General features: G+C 39.4%; 1 protein-coding gene across 2 annotated transcripts in view; it reads left to right on the top strand.

Moving 5' to 3' along the window:
- The first annotated feature begins 8,885 nt into the window (after positions 1-8,885).
- pparab (peroxisome proliferator-activated receptor alpha b) overlaps positions 8,886-19,959 on the top strand; it is a 34,751-nt gene continuing 23,677 nt past the window's right edge. The window contains exon 1 of one of the 2 annotated variants that reach the window (XM_059334587.1): positions 8,886-9,065. The gene's annotated coding sequence lies outside the window, so the exon portion shown is untranslated. Of the gene's footprint in view, positions 9,066-18,861; positions 19,180-19,959 lie in introns of those variants that run through there. The other variant, XM_059334586.1, reaches the window with a different exon arrangement.

Raw genomic sequence — 19,959 nt, forward strand, 5'->3', positions numbered from 1 at the left:
ACGAGATAGTGACAGATAGAAAGGGGGAGACAGAGGGGAAGACATGCAGCAAAGGGACCTCAGGCCGGATTCGAACCCGGGTCCGCCACAGCAAGGACTCCGCTTAATGGTACGCGACCTACCAGTGTCTGCCATCGGGACGCCCCCAACGCCATATATTCTAGTAGATTTGTGGTTGGTTCTGATCAGTTTATGCAGTTTTTTTCTTTTTATCATTGTCTTTTCAATGGTTGGGAAATCTCTGAAATTCATCCTTTCCTGGGATCAGCCAGCAACCAGCAGCCCAGAGCAGAGCAGATGGAAAGAGGAGCCATGGCAGAATCTCACCTCCTGCGCTACAGCATGATTCATATGGCAACAGATGATGGTTACAGTATTCTGTCGCTCTCTGGCCAGCAGCACACACACACACACACACACACACACACTCAGATAGACACATGACGAGGTGAGTGCCAACCAGTATCAGGCCAACTTGAGCATCAGGCATGCCTCACTGTCTGAGACCGCAGCCTTGTATCTATTATCAAGGTCAGGCTTGGGGGGTTGTCATTCACAGTGAGAGTCCTTGCTGACCCCCTATACCACTTCACAGTCACATAACCAGTGATCAACTTTGTATAGCAGGTCATTTTTTATTATTAATATGCATTTTGCTGGAAATGTGCATGTACAGACATTAAAATCGTTGTAGCCGAGGTTTGCACACATTTTGTGCTTCAATTTTCCTGTCATGGTTTCACACATCAGTCATACCAAACTTGCTGAGCTAGTTACACATTCACCAACTGTCTCAGACACAGTGAGCAGGATTATGTGACAGTGCAGCACAGAGCTGTAACTTTGCAGCGTGGGAAAAAAACAAAAAGTCTACAACTGTACTGTACCCTATGTGTCTAGACCAAAGTTGGATTTATTTGCATGTAGGCTGCACCCACTGTGTAGCTGTCCCCCGCCAGCCACCATATTGAATTGATTTGAGCCTTGGCCCTGATGATCGAGCAAAGTGAGCTGAATACTAAGCCTGATGAGACAATGGCTCTGTGTGCATCCTGTCTCTGGGGTTGCATCTCTAAAGGCTACGCTCCATCCCTCATCTCCTCCGCCTCACTGCTTCATCGAAAACATTGCAAAAAGCTTTGACATCCACCTTTGGGATGTTCTTTTTCCCATGCAAAGGGAGCTAATGAAAAGCTTTTGAGACTCAGTCTGAAACACATGAGTCAGAATTCAATAACATACTGTTGTTTTATCCAAAGTTGCCAGGAATTTGTCAAGAATAACACTCACAGCGCTGCTTTTCTAAGCCTTCATATGATGTCATAGCTGTATAAATGGAATAGTGTTATTGATCGAATGTAAGTGGATAGGATTGAAGGCTCTGTGTGGGCAGGCCCCTTCAATATAAACCACTGAGCAGAGTGCATTTGCCGAAATGAAGAAAAGCTAAGCCTGTATCTAAATAGATTCAGCCACATTAATCTGTGCCTCAGTGATTATAAATGCATTATTCAGTCTGAAATGTAGGGCAAGGAAATTAAATAATTTGTATTTGTTGCAATATTTTGTCCATATTAATATTTATATTTTCTGCACATAGAAATAAACCATTTAAATGCAGTTAATCACCAATATTAACTTCAATAACAGCAGTTAGCAGGCCTCACTCACTCATAGATGTGCCAAAAACGCCACCTAGTGGAAGCTCATTCAACATTCTTTATATACATATTTTATCTTATCCCCCTAATATTGTCATGTTCTTACTCTGCATTGTCATTAATATTCTAGTTATAACTATTAAGTCATAGGGCTGCATCAAGCAACTATTTTCCTTATACGTTCTTTTGTAGATTAGTTCTATAAAATACCAGACAAGAGTGACAAACAGCCATTTCAATAAACTGGAAAGCTAGGTGATGTCATTGACTGTCTTGTTTAACAGTCCAAAATCCAAATATATTTAATTAACTTTAAATTAAGAGCATTAAAAGTTGCAAATTCTTACCTGAAATTGATTCATTTCTGCTATTTCACCTGTAAAAATGACATAAACACTTGATTATCAAGTACACTGTTGCCCATAAAGTTGGAATCATTTTGTTTTCAGACACAATCCTCTGTTAATTGTTGTTTCGTTTTCATTGTGAGATGTTTGGAAGAGATGAAAAGATATACACTTTATCTGTCAACAATAAATCACATTGTCACAATCATTTCATGGAAAGAAGAAAAGTGTTTTTTATTAGTACTTTAGTACTGTGTTATGTTTCTGTTATTATTATTTATGTTATATTATTTATTAGTAGAGTCTTTTTGCACACACACACACACATTCTTGTTTTTCTATCTTTGTGAGGGCCCTCAATGGAATAGTAAATTCCCTGGCAAGGTTATAATAGTTTGGGATTTTTCATTAGTTTTGGTTTTAATTTTCGTTGTCAATTTTTGTTTTCAAATTCAGTTAGTTTTAATGAGTTTTTAGACTAAGTTTGCTAGTTTTAGTTTAAATTTATTTTTATTATTTTTATTAATTAAATTTTGCCTTTATTTCCTTTGTCTGATCCATCTTGATTATGTATGAAAAAAGTTGACAAAGACGAAAACGAAGGACATTTTCACTATAATTTTAGTTTTGTAACCACACAATACAGTTTCAGTTAATTATCATTATCATGTAACCTTTAACCCTTAAAACAAAGTCTGAAATCTAAAAAAAAGCCTTTAAAGAAGTGAGGACCGGCCGAAATGTCCTCACTTTGCAAGAATGTCCTCACTCTGTTGGTTAAAAACGTGTTCCGGTCCTCACTATGTATGGAGTACAAGAACACACACACACACACACACACACACACACACACACACACACAATAAAACAGTGAGTGAATTTGGGTGAATCTGCATTAACCCATACTTTACAAACCAGATAACACACCATGCTTAGGGGCAGTGGGGGCAGCACATTACTGCACCAGGGGAGGTTAGGTGGTTCAGCCTTTGACCTGTCAGTCCTTGGATTCGAACTAGCAACCCTCCCTATAAACTAATTTCAGAGATTGTATGTCTATCATCCTGGAGGCGGGATCCCTCCTTTATTGCTCTTCCAGGCTGTTCCACTCTTCCCCATTGAAAGAAACAGCAGTCTACAGATAGAGGGAGTTGTAAAGCTATTTGGGGCAAATTTGGGATTCTGTTGCACATAAATAAAATAGATTGGACTGGGAATGAATATTCAATAATAATGAGTTCATCAAACATCTAAATTATTTTTAGTTAACAGTGTCATTCACTGCTTCTTGAGGGAAAATCTAAAGTTTTCCTTGAAAACTGGATCAGGCCTGTCCTGTCACCTACAGTCTGTGGGCAGCAGGGGGCAGCAGAGGTCTAGCTACTGTTGAAACTCAACATTGACCCACTTATTGTTCTTCAGTAGGTCATCATATTAACCCTTGTCAAACAAAGTATATGATAGGTCCCCAAATGCCTCATTATTTCAAACACTATGACCTTTCACGTGACTGAAAACATGAAGGGTTATTTTGGTTTAAAATGCAATGTCAAGGTCATGTGGTTCAAACATTTGATGTGATGCATTTTTGCTAAATTGTAGGGATCAATTTCATGCCCTATTAATGGATATTTATGCTATTACCAGGGGAAAATACACAAAAGTATTATAACTATAAAAGGCATAATCAAATTTGCGTTCTTGTTCATTTCATTGCAGCGAAAAAGCCATATTTTACAGTTTGATTCAGTTAGACAAAACAGTTTTTAAAACGGGCAAATCCATCTTGCCAGAAGTCCTCCCATAACTTGTAATTCTCAGGATTGTGCCATTCCATAATCATAAATTACTTCATCAAGTTTTTTGCTTCTTCATGGTCTGTTTTATTAGAGCCAGGTTCAGCTCAGGGACAGCCATGTTGTAAGCGAATGGGGCAGTTGTCATTATATTATCTGGATGTGGAAACCAGCTGTTGTCCAGACAGAATGTCTTGACCGTAGCCCATTACTGTGGACTCTCTTTCTGCCTGATCTCTCGAGTCGTTTTGCAACGAGCCGTAGCTTCTGAGTCTAATGTTTCTCCACGTCCTCCTCACATGGAGAAATCACCAGCGGCCGTGGAGGAACTCAGTGCACTGCAGCTGACATCTGTGTGGGTGTGTGTTTGAGATAAATCTATTTTGACAAGATATTGCTTTTACTGATTTTACATTTAATGTAGAGCTGGATTGTGTCTCTCCCTGATGCTGGGGCAGCAGATACAACCAGCTCTGCTGCAGTGGCTGAATATACAGTACAGGCCAAAAGTTTGGACACACACCTACTCATTCAATGCGATTTTCTTTATTTTCATGACTATTTACATTGTAGATTCTCACTGAATGCATCAAAACTATGAATGAACACATATGGAATTATGTACTTAAATAAAAAAGTGTGAAATAACTGAAAACATGTCTTGTATTTTAGATTCCTCAGAGTAACCACCCTTTGCTTACTAGAATATAAGACATGTTTTCAGTTATTTCACACTTTTTTGTTAAGTACATAATTCCACATGTGTTCATTAATAGTTTTGATGAATCACAATGTCAATAGTCATGAAAATAAAGGAAACGCATTGAATGAGAAGGCGTGTCCAAACTTTTGGCCTATACTGTATAAATGTTGTTTCCGTTACTCTGCAACCTTTTAGATTCAAGACGTACAATCATATAGGATTTGACCCATTGCTATAGATTTTGTTTCAGCCAACAGTATATAAAGTTTTACGAACCAATCCCATCGCAGAATTTCTGTGGTCCATCTCCATCCGCTGATAAAATCATGGGATATGGTTGAAAGCTCTAGAGAAAGCTAGTAACTGGACCTGAACTTTAGATTGTTTTGTCAAGCTACTATTTCTAAGGTAAAGAATGAACTTTAATGCTTAGTACATTGAAAACATTGCTTTCTTAACCAACTACACAATGAAATGCTAATTAAACCAATACGTCAATATATAGCCCTCACAGTTGGTCTTTTTTTCCCTACATAATAAGTATTTCTGCCTAAATTCTACTCATATTTTTGGAGTGTGCCATTGGTACTTTTATTTCTGTGAATGATCTGAGTACATCCACTCTACTGTATATTTTTAATCTGATGTTTCTTCGTTTTCTTGTCACATGGAGCCGTTGTAACAGATTAAACTGCAAGACATAGGACAGCACAATGAACTGGATCTAGGATGCCTCAGTACTGATGTTGTACTGCTGTTAACTAATTGAAATCAACAGGATTTTTACATTACAAACCACATTTTAAGTGAAGTTAATGGAACTTGACTAAGTGTGTTTTATTTTAGGGTTCTTCAGCAGAGTTGATGCTGGCTGAAATGGGCCTTGAATGCAAATTCTTCAATTGAATCCTCCAGAATCTCTATTCACGTCACCATTCTGCAGAGATAATTTGTTAGATGTTTCTTATTCTCTCTATGCAGTACATCTGTAGAGTTGTTTTTGGAAAGAAAGTAAGAACTGCACTTCAGTACTTGTAAGAAAACAAAATCAGACATGCTTTACTTTGTATTTGGGTATTTTTTGCTGCTAATAAACACAAATGTTCAGAAGGAAAATGTACTTTTCTGCTACATTAAAGTGCTGCTCACATCATGAGCCATCACATAGAGCAACTGTGAAATTTCAAATGACTATTTTCAGGTATTTCTTCTTATAGTTAAGAAAATGATCTGAATACTCCTTCCACCTCCAAGTGCTGAGTGTGCCTGGACCTTGTGAAGGGGTCCAATGGGGTCCCAGGACTCATACAGAACAGCCAGTATCTGCTTCCAGGCCTTGGGCCAAGCTGATGAGTGACACCCACATTGCTTTGCCAGAGACGTGGACAAAATGTGAGAGGGAGCTGCGAGGGGAACTGGATGAGGAAACAAGAGAGCAGAGAGATGCAATCTGAAAACAGGGTCGCACACTCAGCATCTGGCATGAGTGGAGAAAACAGAGCTGCTTCATTAATGGGCAGTTTATTGCAACAGTTTGACTGGAAACCCTCACAATTTGGCCAGCTGTCAGCGTGGGCCACAATGTTTTCTCCAGCTGCCATTAGAGATTCTCCTAAAAAGTGCATAGGTTTTTCTCCTGCACAATTAGACAATTAGAGTGACCATGCACTGGTCAGCATCCCATTATCTACACTATGCTGCCAAGGCATCTGGAAATTTACAGATGTCTGTTTGCTCAGAGGTTCGAGAACTGCGTGATCAACAGCAATACTTTCCGACTCTTTCAAGATTAATAGTCATTTTTGCACACACACACACACACACACACACACACGTAACTAAAGTAACTAAAGTAACTAAATAACTAAATCACAATTTGAACTAGAGCAATATCCAAATTGCAGGAGGTGCAATATTTGTTAAAGCCAACCTTTGTGTGAAAATACCATTTGGAATGAATTATTGTGGTGCTGCAAGATGTCCCAGCCTACAAATCATATTCTTCAGCCTCAAGGATGTGCTACAAAAAGAGATAGGGTGTATTTGTTTACTGTATGCTAATCTTATTACACACACACACACACACACACACACACACACAATGTAACAGCAAGTGAGTGCATCCTTTTACATACCAGTGAACACCCCACATTCCTGAGGAGTTGGGTGCCATGGTCAGGTTCATTCGAACCTCGACCCTCCCGTTACAAGCCCGGTTCTCTAACCTCTAGGCCATGGACTGTGTTTGTGCAAAATATTTTTAAGTCTTTCTACTGTACATAGAAGGTGAAAGTTTCTCTGTTAAAATCTCAGTTTAATAAATAAGTAGTTGATGTCTGTTCATTAACAGAAATGGGTTTGTGATTAGACAGAGCTCAATTTCCAAACAGAATCTGAACAAACTATAAATCAAATCAAATCAAATCAAAATTACTTCATTTATCCCCGAGGGTAAATTCAGTTAGTCTGGTAGAATCTCTGTAAGAATGAGACAGCCTAATGGCTGTAGGAGCGAAGGATCTTTTGTATCCCTCCGTCCTGCAACAGAGAGAGAGGAGCCGTCCACTGCTGTTTCTTTAGTCCATAAAGGTTTTATGTAGCGGATGATCTGGGTATTTCAGGATGGCCTCAACATCTTGACAGGTCATCTCTCCACCACCTCCTTCTGTGTGTCCAACCTGGCTCCAACCACAGAACCAGCTCTTTAGACCAGTCTGTCCAACCGCCTTCATCTCTGTGTGTGATGCTGCCTCCCCAGCAGACTGCAGCATAAAACAACACACTACCACCACAGACTGATAAAACATCTGCAGCATCTTACTACAGATGTCCAGAGATCTGAGCTTCCATAAGAAAAAGAGGTGGATCTGCCCCTTTTTGTAGAGAGCGTCTGTGTTTAGGGACCAGTCCAACTTATTATCCAGGTATACACCTAGATACTTATAACTTGGTACCACCTCGATGTCCACCCCACAGGTATTCACTGGCTGAAGAGGGGGCTTGAACCTGCAGAAATCTATGATCATGTCCTTAGTCTTTGAGGTGTTCAGTAGGAGATAGTTCTTGTGACTCCAGTCACTGAAGGCTTTTATCAGATCCCTATATTTAGATTCCTGTCCATTCCTGATACACGCCACAATAGCAGTGTCGTCCAAGTACTTCCGGATGTGGCAGGACTCAGAGTTGTATTTGAAGTCCGCTGTGTACAGTGTGAACAGGAATGGAGCCAGAACAGTGCCTTGTGGAGCCCCTGTGCTGCTCATTATTGTCCCAGAAACACAGTTCCCCAATCTGACATACTGTGGTCTACCTGTCATACCTGTCATACCTGTCATACCTGTCATCGTCTAATCTGTGATCCAGGAGATAAAGGAGCTTGTTTTTGAGTATGTTGGGTTGGATGGTGTTGAATGCGCTTGAAAAATAAACTCTCCCCAAATGACATAATGTCACTAAGACAGAGGCATTATGCAGCTATTATACTTTTGATGTTTTATATACATTTTAGTGTTTAATAATATACTTTTGTTAAAGTAAAATTCTAATTATAGATATTTTAATTGGAATGGTACTGATAAATTATCTTATCTAACTTATATTACTTACTTATATTACATCATACGTGTGTGCTCCTGTACATGTGTATGAGAATCATATTCATTCTATGCTCATTTTATTTAGCAAAGGGATTTTTTTAAAAAAATTTTAAAATAAAAAAAAAAAAAGGGATTTTTTTAAAATTACGTTTAAAAATAATGTGCAGTGAAATTAGGTTAAATGAAGCTTTAATGGCAAAAAAAAAAAAAAAAAAAATATATATATATATATATATATATATATAATGTATATATATATATATATATATATATATATATATATATATATATATATAATGTATATATATATATATATATATATATATTTTTTTTTTTTTTTGCCATTAAAGCTTCATTTAACCTTATTTCACTGCACTGACTTGAGACAAAGAGGAAACACTTGACCTGGGAGGGTCATGTGAGGACAGTGTCATGGATTTGCAAATATATTCAGTATTCATTCAGTTCAGCAGTATTTTATCAGTGCTACAAAACTTTCTGATTCTCTATCTCTCTTTTATTATATTATTATATTATTATATTATCTTTTATTATCTTAACACTGCACTGCAGGAAAGGGCAGAACAAGTTTAGAGATTTTTTTTTCGGTCGGTCCCTCTTGCTGTCACCATGGTTAGGGGGCGTCCGTCTCAAGGGAAACTGCTGCGCTCTTTCGATTCGCTGAAACTATAGGTGTGTCAGGGGGGTGTGCGCCTTCTCTCCTCCAGCTGTCAGTCATGAGGTCACTTCCTGCGGGTGTGAGCTCCATGGCTCTGCTTTGTATGGACATGGTGGGGGATTTTTGACAGCGGCAGCGCTGCTGGGAAACAAACAAGGACGTAGTTGGGGTCGGGGGACTATTTTTCCCTCCTCGTTCCTCTCTCGATCTTACACCGACCGCTTCTACACCCAGCGAGATTTCCGGGGATATGGCGGCTTCGGATTGGGCTGTCTATTGTAAGGTAGATGTCTTAATTTGGCATTTTTTCCCCTCAAGAAATGCACGCTCCTGCAGCAGCTGAGAGACTATCTGTGAGGGAATTTGTTCAGTGCACAGGGGTGGTTGCAGCCTGGAAACAGCGCGCCTTCTCCAGTTTGCAGCCCCAGAGCTGCACACGGTTGTTTACAGGCAAACTGGGCACATTAATACATTCTTCCAGGATTATGGGACCATTGTTATTGTATGTAGGCAGGCTAATCTGATTTCAGTTTGCACGCCTGCGCAGCTAAAGTGGCGCTCTCTCATCAGTAGGCAACATCTCTATTCATTAGTAAGCCATGCAATCAGCACAAAGGCTATTTATTGACTTATTGGTACGCCCTATTACTCTAATGGACGTTATGAAGAAGCTGTGGATTGCTTATTAGTATTGCTCGTCATGGAGGCCACTTATCAGCATGTTTGATGCATTGATGACAGTGACTAATGTCAATAGGTCAATGCTGTGTAACAAATTAACATCAAGACATGATGTTAGTGTTTCAGTGAGGTCTGAAGCACTGGATATATGGTTCTCTAATTGCAAGAAGCACCTGCATTACACCTGCATATGGCTTATGGAGTGTAAATATTGTTTCCAAGGAGCTTCAGATTTGAGGTGGAGTTTTAGAACCTGTCTTATTTATGTATTTTTTAGGCCTGTCACATTACAAATGTGACCAAATGAGATGGATTCCAAGTAAATGCCATGCAAAAAAGTCCCTGTTTAGACTTAAACCAGACTTCCAGGACAGGCTTAAAATATCACCTTTAAACCATATATTTCTAAGATTGCTTATGGCCAGTTATGAGTGTTTTTGCAGCATAAATGTTTTACTATCAAGCGTTCAATGGACAAATGGGCGAAACAGTAGTTAATATCTAGCCGCAGGTGCTGTGATGTAATTCTTTAAATAACCCTGAAGCATCTCTGTCTCTCTCTCAGTCTCAGCGACTCCTTCTCTCCTTGTGTGTGATCATTTATAGCTAACACAATGTGTCACAAGAGCTCAGTTACAAGCATCAATTAATGCCTCACAGAAATGAAACTGTAGCTGTTTAGATAGTGACAAATGTTGATTGATGTTCAGAGCTGTACACAGACAAACGCATCCTCATATTTTGATTGTTTGAATGACTGTGTGAATACTTCCTGACATCCTGCAGCTCAACTGTCTCTCATTGCAGCAAACATTACTTCCTCTTGTTTTGTGAAAAGGAAATTTGAGCCAAATCCTGCTGTACCTGTCTTGTGCACCTGAGGAATATAGGAATGCAGCCTCTCTTTACACACAAGCTGGGCCCAGTGTGTACTTTTGTTTACTTTTGTAAACTGTCCCCTTGGTATGTTTTAGGCTAAAATGCTAGATTATGGGGCAGCATAAATTGTTAAAGGGTTACAAAGTTAAAATTCTTTTTTTAAAGATGATTTTTTTTTGGTATTTTTCATGCTTTATTGAAAGAGACAGATAGAAAAGGGGTGACACAGGGGAGGACGTGCGGCAAAGGGAGCACAGGCCGGATTCGAACCCGGCTCCGCCGCAGCGAGGACTTGGCCTTAATGGTAACGTTCTACCAGTGTAGTGTAGTGTATTTTTCTTATTGTTTTCATTGTAAGATGACATTCACTGACTAGATAACGCAGTGGCTCCTGACTGATGGTTAAAAGTGACTTTTTTTAAATATAGTTGTGATTGGAAAGTTGTATGTGGAGGTCCAGCTCTTTGCAGACATGTTTCCTCAAAAAGTGAGACTGTTCAGGTAATCTTGAAGACAGTTTCCTCATTCTGCAGTCCAGTTCTAAGCACACTGAGATACAACTCTGTCCTCTCTACACCAGGTTTTTAACATGAGCCCCCCTCTATTTGCTGACCCTTAAAGTCAGTCTCCACATCGACGTGGCCTTTACTTTGAGATCACAGGTCCTCGCTCAGAACCACCTTATCATTCTGGTGTGTGTGGTTAGAAATCCATTAATAATAGCAGAATGTTTGATCATATTTGTGCCTTAGGCGTAAAGCAAATTTTGAAAATCATCAGCGGAAGAATAAATCACGTCATAGGCTAAAAATGATCAGAGATCAGATCAAAATCTGCATACCAAACCCTGATTGAATAGCAGAAGCAAATACCATTTTGAATACCAAGTGCAGGTGGGTGGGGTTACTGCATCCGGGCAATCAGATAATGGCATTTTAAGATATAGAAAGTACATGCAAAATATTTTTCTGTGGTTTTCTGAACATAGTGCTGATAATTTCCACCTGTAGTCTCTTCATTCCATGCAGATCACACTAGACAATCTGTACTCTGTCTGCAGAACTTTTATTGCACGTGCAAGTTTTTTCTGCAATGGTGTGCTGAGTTGTTTTGTGCTTGCAATTCATCTTCAACTTCATGATTATAATCAGAGGGAAGCAATGCATTAAGATTATCTCTCATGCACAATTCATGAATGTCTTAAGAAACAAACTCTCCGTCCTGTCCATGCCCAAACAAGTGTTTGTGCTTCTTTGACATTGCCTTAAGGGAACTTTCCCTGCTGTTGTTTTTTCCGTAGTTAGTTTCTGTCCAACTGTGCTGCTGCACTCTTGACAGTTTTGTCTCCAGGAACCTGAGACCTGTAATCAGCTTCTGTCTGCTTGCATTCACAGCCTGGAGTGAGATTTTAAATGCAGAAACAAGACCAGAGTGAAAGGTGTTTTTTGTCCTCTCTGCTCCTCAAACAGGACTTTCAGGTTCTGTTCTCAAGTGAACGGTCTCAAGAGTTCATCATTTTTCTCTGTAATGGGTTCATGAACAGATGTATTGGGAGTATGTTTAGCAACAAAACCCTTATTCCAACTTACATGTTTTTCAAATCCCTCCACTGCTGGCCCAAAGCAGTGGAAAAAATCTAAGCATTGAGCATAATTTTGAAAGCATGTGTTAGCCAAATCACTGTCTTGGACATACAGCTTTTGTTTTGTGTGCATTTGTTTCACCCCGGTCTGGGGGTGAGGGAGTGCAACTTAAGGACAAGAAGTGGATCAGGAATAAATGCAACAAGTAAACAGAAAAGTACTCGCAGGCAATGAAATTAAAAACACAGTTAACTTGGTGAAGCTTAGTCTCCAGGGAGAACCTGAGGCCAAAATAAAAAATGAAACAAAATTACTAATCACTAATCACTAATTAATCCCTAAACAAAAGAAAAACAAAAAGAAAACTTTGTTGAGTGAAAATGGGTATTCACCCTTACTGCTTCATGATAAATATAGAAAGTGTTGAGCAGCGTTTAGCAGTAAGCTAAAGCTAGCAATAATGCTACGCTAACACAAGAAAGTTGTTAGAGCACAGAAGGTTTGCATTACAGCTATCAACAAGTGACCAAGCAAAGATTAACTGTGCACCACTCTTGACTAAGCAACAAGCTACAAGTCATTTTCAATTAAAGCTGGTAACACAAAACTACAAACTGATGCCCGACACGTGTTGCTGTGAGATGGGTTTTACATGCAACAAATCAAAGTTTAGCTGCTCAACTTTCTTTAGCGCTGTAATGACACAATGAAACATCAATCAGTCATGTTTTTGTTTCACCAGCTATTTAGGGAGTAACCTAACCAGGTAGGCTATGTCATGTTACATTTTTACATTGCACAATGGCTAACGTTAGCTGTGATACTGTGTCATTTTGCACATTAAGCAAAATGTGATGCTTTAAATCATCCATGTTTGCAGACACGCACAAGCCCATGATGACATCTACTGTACGTCAAAAAGCGATTGAGCAACATTTTAATGGTGACTCGGTGACAATATTGCGCGCCACGCTTGGCTGTTTTGTAACATTGTTGCTCATAGTGTGATTAAGAATAATTAATTATGAATAAGAGCACTTCTGGTAGGTCTCATCTGTCAGGACAACACAGTCCATTGACAGTTTTAAAAAAGGACTAAAATCTTTTTTAGCAAAACTTTTGGTTCTTCCCCTCTGGATGGTTTCTAGATTATTTTTTTCTTTCAGTTTTTGGCTGTTTTTATATCCCATTTTAATCCTTTTTAGAATTAGACTTGTGCTTTTTACCTGTAGCAGTTTGAGATTTACCTTAATGTAAAGTGCATTATAAATGAAATCTATTATTATTATTATTATTATTATTACACCCCCAAGGAAATAAGAGTCCATAAGTTTAACCATGTTGTCATTCAGAGTGTTTCCCAACCACATTTAAAGGGAAACATGTTTACAACTGTTTCAGGTGGCTACACTCAAAAGCAGAAAAAGAGACCACTTAATTGGCAAAGTGGGGTTCCTTGGATGTCCCCTACAAAAGGGTTAAATTAAACTTATGCAGAAGTGCACTGCAACAACATCCCACAAAGTTGTCAAAGAAATACATGCAAACACACATGTGCAGGAGATTTTGTCTGGGGGAAAGTTTCATTCTACTGTTTATTTCACAGTCATTAAGATGGAGGATAAAATGATTATCGCTGTGATAACTTTCCAGAGTTGTAAAATCCCTCAGCTGACCAGTGTTTTGGCATCTGATAAGACGGCAAATGCATGAATGTGTTATTTAAACTGGACTTGACCTTGAATTTCATCATCCTCTCTGGTACCTGTAGGAACACACCCACACACACAGTTTTTTTAAACAGTGCTATTTTCAGTCCGAGCGAGCTGTTTGTGGTTGTCGACACTCAAACGGCCTGTTTTGTAACTTGTGTCCTCCAGATTTGACCTTCATCTGAGGCAGGTATATTCCCCTTTGAGCCTTCCTTAAGGCAAAGTCCTTTTGTGTTGAATAGGATTGAGGCCCTCCAGCCAGATTTACAGTAAGCAGCTCTGTACAGGAGATTGTCTGGGGAGGGATGCTGCATGTAAGCTGAATTTGTATGTTCAACCACAAGGAAGTTGGACAGGAAGACTTGATGGTTGTCTTGAAGAAATAATTTTCCCACCACAACCTCTTTGTCTCTCCCATTCTTGTGTTTGCTGTCTGTTTATGTGAGAGTCGCATCTCTTCAACATCCTGTTTTTCTAAGTCTGAAGGTTTACTCTCTTTGTTTACTCTGTCAACTTGTAGTTGAGGCAGTTGGGTATGATCCCCATCCTCTTGAGACAAAGCCTGTAGAAATCCTCATCAATGACCTGTCCCTGGTCTTATCTACTCTCCCACACTAATTATATTACTGAAGAAGCCCAGTCTCTTTCAGCCCCACTCATACGCTCAGATAGAAACACCTACATCTCTTTCAACATCATTTTACTCAAATATTCATCTGAAGTTTGTTTGTTTAGTTATAACAGAGGTCTTTGACACTAGCATGGACATTGACAGTGCTTATTAACATGTCGGAGAAAGTAAGTTTTGGAGGAAGATTCCTACGAGAAGCAATGTAACAGTTAGCGGTGTTCTCACCGCAATGTCGATTCTAAATATAAAATTTATCAAAATTAGCTTTTTCATATTGACTATTGAAATACTATCAAAATCAATGGCTGGATCGACAGTCCCTAACACAATTTACTAATGGAAATGTTTCTGTTTCAAAATAAAAAACCCTATGGCATTTCTTCTGACAGAATCCCCTCATTTGTAAACACAAAGCATTTATTTTGAAATATTTGCAGGACTGTGTTGTGTAAAATACTGTGAAATGCACGGCTCCACAATGTAGTAGAGTATGAGCTTTAACATTGAAAAGGACATGATGCCTTCTATTTTTGGACGTTATCACAGGCAAACTCAATGTAGATGGCAGGCAGCAGCACAGCAGCAGAAACGCTGTCTGTGTGGACACTGCTCCGGAGCAAGCACGGCACAGCAGTTCAGCGAGGCAGACCTCACACGCTGCTCATGCATGCTGTGTGTCCGAAACATAGCATAGGCATAGGCACAAAAAAATCGGTATTGAAAATTTGATCAGATCAAAAGTCAAATAGAAACATGGATTTAGGGAATCATGACATCCCTAATAACCATACTGTGTGTCAGCTGTGTAGCTGACTCAGGTGTTTTTAGTAAAGTGTGTGTATATATATATACATATTTCATGAGGTGATGGTGTACAGTTTCTATATATGAAATTATTCAATCAGCCCTTGGGATACCAACACCATTTTCAAGATTTGCTGATATCAGCATTTGTTCGCTTGCTGCAAGACAAACAAACACAAAAAAAAGCATTTTGTCACACTCTGTGATCCCACTACAGTAGCAATTTGTGTTGTTCTGTCAACCGGCCTGTGTGCTGCATGCCTCCCCACAAACACGTAGGTTGGTTTGGCAGCCAGAGAGGGGGAACTCAGGACTCCAGTGTCATGCTGGAAAATGTAATAAGATACACACAGCTGTCTGTGCGAAAGAAATGCTTCCAGCGTCATGTTGTTCTCATCTCACTTTTAGTGAATTCTGCATTCTGGCACTCCCCAATATTATGTTGTTGCAGTAATGCAGGAACTCCCTTTAAACATTCTTAGGAAAGATCTTTATCACGCCTCAGTGCAAAGATTGTTTGGGGTAAAGATGAAGAAAGCATAGGAGAAGCTTGAAGATTAAGATTCCCTTATTAGACCCACAATAGGAAAAAGCCCTTTATGTTTTCTTTATTGAAGTAGAGGTGCCAATAGCTGATATATTCATTGTTGATTCATCTGTAGATTTTTGTAAAGAACACCCGTTTACTCTGTAACTGAATCTGAAGAAATAATGCCCAATATACAGTACAGGCCAAAAGTCCTTCTCATTCAATGTGTTTTTCTTTATTTTCATGACTATTTACATTGTAGATTCTCACTGAAGGCATCAAAACTATGAATGAACACATATGGAATTATGTACTGAACAAAAAAGTGTGAAATAACTGAAAACATGTCTTGTATTTTAGATTCCTCAAAGTAGCCACCTAGCTTACTAGAATATAAGACATGTTTTCAGTTATTTCACACTTTTTTGTTAAGTACATAATTCCACGTGTTCATTAATAGTTTTGATGAATTTACAATGTCAATAGTCATGTGTCCAAACTTTTGGCCTGTACTGTACATTACCAGATTAAAAAAAACAAAACATTGAATTGCTTGTTTTGTCCACCAAACCACCAAAATATACTAAATTTAGTACAGTCCAAAGCCGGAACGAGCAAATCTCCTTTTTCCGGTTTTGCAATTGACTAATCATTTCAGCCCCTAACTATAGCATAAGATTAGATTAAGAATTTAAATTGCCCCCTGTAATGTTGTAGCACATGTACTGTCCTCTTAAATCAAGCCAAAGCATGTCTAATGTTATTCTAGGCAGCATTGCACCCAAGGTGGTCAGTCAAAGTTCACAGGGCTAAGGATTGAGAGCTTTGTCTGCTGTCCTGGTGTCCCCGTATAACCAGGGGCTGAGGGCGTTGTATCCTGGCAGAGTCTCAGGGGACAGGACAACTGGTAGAACAGTACAGACGCACTTTAACATTCCCTTCTTTTTTGGCACCAGCTCTGATATGTATGTTGTGCTGATCACGTGTAATATTTTTATTTCTGGAGTGGAGCGCACACCATCCTTTATATGAGTGTGAGGTGTGAAGTACACTTGCACTTAATATTAAAACGTGACTGGCTCTGTATTTAAGCCGAGAAACTGCTGAGCACTAAAATTTCAACTCTAAAATTGTTAACATGCACTTGCATGTAAAATTGGAAACAACGCCATTTCCAAATGTATTGCATGAGCAGGAAATCATACAGTCGCTTCATGTTAGTTCTTGCATTCGTAGGAAGATCAGTAAAATGTCATAAACATAATCAACTGAGAGCAATGATGGTATAGATCATAAAAAAGGGAAAGTAAAGGTGACTTGCAGGTAATACAAGTGACTCATTAAGGCACTTTATGGGTTTGTTGGCTCATTTTGATGTATGGAAGTGCTGCTTGCTGTCTTATTACCCCAGACTTACATCTGTCAAGTGATAAAAGTGGCTGGAACAGATTGCAACATTTTTCCCCCCTCTGAAATTTACGGTTTGGATGTAATGCGGAGGAGGTTTGGTAATGGTGGTCTGCTTGATCCTTGTGACTGATTTGGAAATAAGTGCAAAGTGGCTGCCAGGAGCCAGTGTTTGGCATTGAACAGAGGTGTTGCTTAAGGACAGCGTTTTTAGAAATTAATGATTTTAGCAGCTTTGAACAGTGAGGATGGAGCCTGCATTTCGTTTAACTGTATATGTCTAACACACTGGTGTAGCTGGTGAAACTGTGGCTATGCTGCAGGTCAGCCTTACACAGCAGCTGTTTGTCATTTCTCCATATGACCCCACTGTTGCAGACACATCAGTCTCCACTCAAAGCAGAAGACATATTGTGTTATATCATTACCACTATTACTTTATTAAAGGTAAATAATTTACTTTTCAAACACATTTTGCTACATGATTGCATAGCACAATGCTACAGCATGTAACCGTATTGCTGTTCAGTGCTCAACAGGTTATTGGAAACTTAGCCTATATTTATATTTTAAAAGGCTTAATGTGTCAGCCAAGTAAACCCTCATCCCCGTATGAGAAACAAAACATTTTGGAGATGATGGCAGCTGGTCAAATTAAACATACTTCAGGAATGTGAAGAGCAATGCAAGTATTAAGGAACCTTACACTTGGGCCAGCATATTTAAGATAAATCAAGTTACCATGAAACAAAGAGCTCACGGCAACAGTTCATGTGTCTAAATTCAGATTTTTACACTTTCTATGTTGCCAAACAGATCACCATACATAAGAACCTATTGTTCATATCATATAACCATAAAATTTCATGCTTGTTTTGAGCAGACACAACACACGTGAAGACTTTCCACCATGTCACAGTGTGGAAAGGGTCAGGTCACCACAGGCCTGTGAGGTAATGTGATACACGGTCACATTGCACCTTCTGTTTTTTTATGGTCAGATTGTAAGGGGCTCTGAGCGTGTTTGAACATTTAAGTATTTTTTGACACTGGACACGCTGTCAATGCAGAGGTCAGAGTCCACTGAGAATTATGCAAGTCACTGTTTTATTTCTCAACGACGCAGCAGTGGGTGTCTGATATTCAAAAGAACTATCTTAAGTAACACTCCATTTAGAAATGGAATAATTGGGAAATATGCAAATATCTTCTTTTAAGGAAATACATAACTCCAGTAGTTGGAAAAATATTACAGATAATGAGTATGTACCCTTGAAAGATGCATGAGTTGCCTGTGTTGTTTTTGTCAAATTAAATTACTGTTTTGAGATAAAATACTATATTGCAGAATTTAAAAAAACTGAGCAATTATGTAATATTAAGGCTAACCCAGGCTTACTGCTCATGTCGATTAAGTAACTCAAATAAGTTTTCTCATAGATTTTAGAAAAATCAGGAAAAAAAAGGGGGAGACCAATGGAAATCTGGAAATGTTAGAATAATACATCCAAAAATAGAAACATTCATAGCAAGCATTTTATAATATCTATAAAAATGTAAAGTATGCATGGTTTCATATTAAGGAACTAAATGTGCAGACATGTTTGGACCTTTCAAGTCTAAAACTGGCAGACAAAATGTGCTTTCATTGACCCTGATATGATAGGGTAAGTGACCTGATAACATAACGACTGAACTGTTGGCTATCACACGGCTCATCTGTCGCAGACTACAGCTAAAGTCCAATGTCAATCACTTCCCCTGTACTTTGGTCAATCTCCATAACGATAAGAGGGCGCTGGCCAGCACATCAGCCCTGAGTGATAAGGCCTCCGTTGAGTGTTTACACTGTGGGCACGGTCCAGGCTGAGCTCATATAGTGAACTCTTCAAACAAATGGACAGGCGGAGCTGCAGGGTCAGCCCCATCAGCCCATATTCCTGCTCTAAGACCACCGTTATGCCCCCTGGGGCCCTTCTTCTGACAGGCTTGTTAGCACTCAGACCACAGGATGGGTGGATTAAACATTAACCTGTGGTCTGCTCTCTCTCTCTCTCTCGCAAACACACACACACACACTGAATAATCACACAAGCTTTTGGAAAGAGTTGGCTGTCATGTTGTCAGGGACCAACGTTGCATGGAAGACTTCAGTTTTTTGGATGAGGAAGGTAGGGCCATATACCAAGAATCTTATACTGCTAACAGACAGATAGTGCATGAGCAACTTATCTCTCTTCTGTCTCTTCTCTTTGCCATGGTATGTTCCCCTGCATTTTGAAGGACTGCATTTTTTTTGCCCACGCCTTGGTGAGACAAGCCCATACACACCTCCGATGTCTTGGTCTGCAGCCAGCTTTATCTGTGTTTTCTTGTCATGTCATCACACCCTTTGCTGTATGTTGTCCTCATCGTTAATGAATTGAGAAAGCTTTATTGGAAGCCTCTGAGACAAAAGTTAGTCATGAAGGTTATGTGCGTAAGTGCACTAACTTCTTGCGTGATGCATATCACTACTGAGACTGTCAGCCCAACAGTGTGGGTGATTTATGGATCATTTTCTGGAATATCTCAGACGGCTGTGTAAACTAGCTCCATGCTGTTCTATGGCCGTTCCTGTTGGGAGAGCAGGAGGCCGTCGACATGCCTGGGTCTCATTCAGAGCGTGTTTATCTCAGCCTCAGCTGCGGCTTACCAGCAGCTCTGTGGCCTGTCTGTCTAATGTGGGTCTTCACTGCGATGGATGAGCATAACATGGGGGGCTGGGTGAGTGTGCTAAGCAACTGTGCAGGAATCCATCGGACAGTATGGATTATTTATGCTCCACTCTTACATCCGGCCCTGTGATCACTGGTGCAGACTTGCTAATACAGTCTGTAATGGGATTTATTGATTTTCATGATGAGCGATTGAATTTCAGCAGTAAGTTAAGGCTTTTTATATACATACAC

The sequence above is a fragment of the Centropristis striata genome, chromosome 6, assembly GCF_030273125.1.
Source record: "Centropristis striata isolate RG_2023a ecotype Rhode Island chromosome 6, C.striata_1.0, whole genome shotgun sequence".
In the NCBI taxonomy this organism is placed as follows: domain Eukaryota; kingdom Metazoa; phylum Chordata; class Actinopteri; order Perciformes; family Serranidae; genus Centropristis; species Centropristis striata.